General features: G+C 43.3%; 1 pseudogene; it reads right to left on the bottom strand.

Annotated features, from left to right (window-relative positions):
- Positions 1–1566: 1566 nt before the first annotated feature.
- Positions 1567–1923, bottom strand: LOC136391931 (NADH dehydrogenase [ubiquinone] 1 alpha subcomplex subunit 1 pseudogene; annotated as a pseudogene).
- Positions 1924–4110: the final 2187 nt, after the last annotated feature.

Consider the following 4110-nt stretch of genomic DNA (forward strand, 5'->3'; position numbering starts at 1 on the left):
CCCATCTGGGGCACTGCTCCACTGCTCAGCAACCAAGCTCTTCTTCGCACCTGACATGGAGGCCATGGAGCCATCCTCAGTGCCCAAGGCCAACTTGCTCCAATCGAGCCATGGCTGCAGGAGGAAAAGAGGGGGAGATAGAGAGATAAGCAAGAGGGAGAGGGGTAGAAAAACAGATGGGTGCTTATCCTGTGTGCCCTGAACAGGAATCAAACCTGGGATATCCACCACACCAGGCTAATGTTCTACCACTGAGCCAACCGGCCAGGGTCCCAAATAGTCTTAATTTCATTTTATAATCACCCGTGAATCTACCCTCCAACAATCTCAATCTTCCCCTCCGAATAGCTGGCTCTAGCCCTTGCAAACTTTGAGAGTAAGTCACATATGCTTCCCATTCATTTCTGTGTAAAAAAGTGCTAATTTTAATTTGCCCTAAAACTATTTCTTTAAAATGATAAAGTCCCTCGTTCTTATGCTCTGGGATTTAATAAGTTCATATTTTTATCCTGTGATTTTCATTATTTTATCAATTTCAATCATATTCTCCCCTTAGCTTGCGTCTTTCCAGAATGAAGAGCCCTGATTCTTTTATCCTCTGTCACAAAGAATTCTTTCTGCTCTCTGCATCAATCTAGGCATCTTTCTCCAGCCTTTGTTTGCTTCTGTATGTCTTCGAGGTACATGAGCTCACTGGACCCCCACCACTTTGTCCATTATTCTGTATCAATGAGCACAGTGACTTCAGCTAAAATAAAATGTAGAAATACTAGAGACACTTTTAAAAGTCAAACATTATTTTGTTCCATGTCAGCCCAGCATAGGCTGAAAAAATACACGTCTTGCTTCGACTCTGAAATGAGTTTGAGCACACTGGTACTAAGCAACCTTATCATGTTATGAAAATGGCAATTTGCAAAGCACTTTCCCATACATGACCTCATTGGACCCTCAAGCAAACCACGTAAGAATGAAAACACGTATTATTATCCTCGTTTTTTACATGAGAAAAGTACAGAGATGGGTCCAGCCCAAGGTCAAGCAGCTGGACTTAGAGCCCCAGTCACGGGCCCTCCATTCAGTGAAGAAAGATGCTCTCTTCACTGTGCAGCATAACCTTCCTTATCACCACTTTTGATTTATTTTAAATATTCTCTGGTTCAATGGAAAGAAAAGATGGTTAAGGTTGGTCTAGACCCTCTTTTTTCCCTTCTCTGTCTACATGCTGCTCCCAAGGGCAAGTCTCTGCCACGACACAGGTATCAATATCACCTCCCTGCAGATGACTCCCAAATGTGTGTCTCCAGCCCACCCCTTTCTTCTGAGCCCCAGACAAGGTACAGAGCTGCACACCTGATAGCTCCCGACGTCTCAGTATGTGCAAAGCTTCCATCTCCTATCCCATCATACTCCCCTCCACTGCGAAAACCCAATTCTTTTTCTACTTTTTAATTTTTATTACACAGTAAATAATGCACTGTATGTTATATACTGTACTGCATAACCTTCTAGCAGAGGTGGATGAGCATAACTGAATTATTTTTCATCAGTGAGGAAAATGCTGCTTTAATCCACGCTCTCCAAACCCTTCGACATGTAGTAACGATGAACTCCAGAGATGCGCCTATCTCTTTCCATCCAAGTCCACTGATAGGAATAATAGGCAACTCTTTTTTCCTTGTCCCTGTTAGTGACCCTGAGGATGCATGTGGCGGCCATTCCGGGGAAGAGTGAGCACATGCCCATGACGGCAAGCCCGGGGAGAATCTCAACACATCGCAGCAAGCTTGCAGAGGCCACCAGGCCCCTTAAAAGAGACTGGCTTCGATCCAATTTTCCTTTGACATCCCTTTTCTCAAACACCAAGCCAGGAACCTCGGAGTCACCGTGACATTTCCCTCTCCCTCTCCTGCCCCCGCTCATGCCCACTCTAACACCAAGTCCTCTCGCATTTATCTCCTGCCTAGCTCACTGTTCAGTCCACTTCTCTCCTTCCCCACCACCATCACCTTATTCCATGATCCCATCATCTCTCATGGGGACTTACTTGCATTGACTCCTAACTGGTCTATTCCTCTCCACTCCTTTCTCCCCACCAGATATAACCGGAGGAGTTCTTCCAAAAACGCCATTCCGGTCCTGCCGCCCCAACCCCCTCTGCTTAGGACACATCTATGGCATCGCATTGCTTTTAGGGTGAAGGCAAAACACTTGTGAATGGCCCATAAGTCCCCGTCTGATCTGGTCCCCACCTCCAGCCTCGTCTCACAATACTCGCCTTCATTTCTCAAGCTCCAGCCCCGCCTGCCCTCACTCAGTCCCTTTTCCTCACCATGCTTGTTTGTTTGTTTTGCCGCCGTGTCCTAGAATATTTTTCCCTATTTGAATTCCCAGAATTAGATTCCTGAAAGGCTCTATCTTCAGATAGAGATTCAAGGATCTTTCCTCAGGCAAAGTTTTCTCGACCTCCCTGAGTTCAATTCTCCCATCCTAGTTTACACAGCACTGGTTTGGCATGGTTTTGTGAGTGTAATTAACATGTCTCCCCACTACACTTGGAAACTCCTGCTCACCATTGTGTCCCCTGTGCGGTGCTGAGCTCAGCACATAACTGCACATCAGTAAATGTTTGGTAAATAAATAAATGAGCCCACTAATGAGGAAACGGTTGTAGCACATGATAAACATCCTTACTATGGAATATTAAACAGCTGTTAAAAAGAAAGAAGTAAAGACCTGGCCATTTGGTTCAGTGGATCAAGTGTCCACCCAGTGCACCAGGGGTCAGAGGTTCAAACCCTGGTCAGGGCACTTATAAGAAGTAATCATTGAGCACACAACTAAATGGAACAACTAAGTGAAACAATGAGTTGATGCTTCTCTCTCCCTCTCTCTCTCTCTCTCTCTCTCTCCCTCTCCCTCTCTGCCCTTCCTCTCTCTCAAATCAATGGAAAAAAATTACTAATATGAAATGATGTCCATTACATATTACTGATTTAACACAGTGAATTACAGAACATTATGCATAGTATGTCAGTTTTGTTTTTTTTTAATTTTCAGAATGAAAGAAAGGGAGAGAGATAAAGAGAGAGAAAAAAACATTAACTTGTTGTTCCACTTATTTACGCATTCATTGGTTGATTCTTGTATGTGCTCTGACCAGGGATTGAACCCACAACCTCAGCATGCCAGGACAACACTTTAGCCAACTAAGCTACCTGGCCAGGGTATGATTCGTTAATTTAAAACCTATGTATGTCTTTATTAAAACACACACACACAAACAACTTCTGTGTGTACGCATATGTGTATGTGTTTGACAAGGTCTGAAGGACTGCTTCCAGTGGTTGCCCTGGAGAATGGGAATGAGGCAGGAGAGAGATAAACAGGGTAACCATTTCTACTCACACACTTCTTTCTGGTTGACTCTTTTGAATGACCATATGGAATCGCTGTGATTATTTTAACAATACCACTTTCCAAATAATGATGCAATTCACTTAAGTACAGAAAACTAACCATTTCTAAATACAGCAAAAAAGAATAAAAAACTACTTTGTATATGATTCCTTGACAAAGATAAACTTCCAAGAAACAGCCTATTTCCAGTGCAGCTCTTCCATCTAGCAGCAAGCTGGAGCAGAGGGGTGAAACAGAAGAGGACAATTAGATGAACCCGCGTGCTTTTGCCTAGGTCTCCCCCCAACAGGACTTTCACAAACAAAACAAATATTTTAAAACTCAGTTGCTCTCAGATTTACTTATACAGTAGTAGAAGGAAAAATAACAGAAAGAAAGAATAGTGTGAATGTTTCTTAGTTGACTTAGATATTTGTTGTTGTTAAATAAAAGTGATTATGTGGAGACATCTTTATTTTCCTTCACTTGCCAAATAACAAATCTTCTGTTGTCTTTGACATAGTTCAGAAAGAAAAGGTAGCTTCCTAAAGCTATGCAAGATGACAGAGAAAGAAGCAGGGACAGATATACTGGTGTCACGTAGACAGGATTATTCCACAGCTACTAGCACAAAACCTTGCTTTGGTGGTTGAGAGCGACCCCAGTACAGGAAGGGGGGAGGCAGGTGTGTAGGAGTGACTCTTCCAGCAG

Source organism: Saccopteryx leptura, chromosome 2 (assembly GCF_036850995.1).
Source record: "Saccopteryx leptura isolate mSacLep1 chromosome 2, mSacLep1_pri_phased_curated, whole genome shotgun sequence".
Classification (NCBI taxonomy): Eukaryota; Metazoa; Chordata; class Mammalia; order Chiroptera; family Emballonuridae; genus Saccopteryx; species Saccopteryx leptura.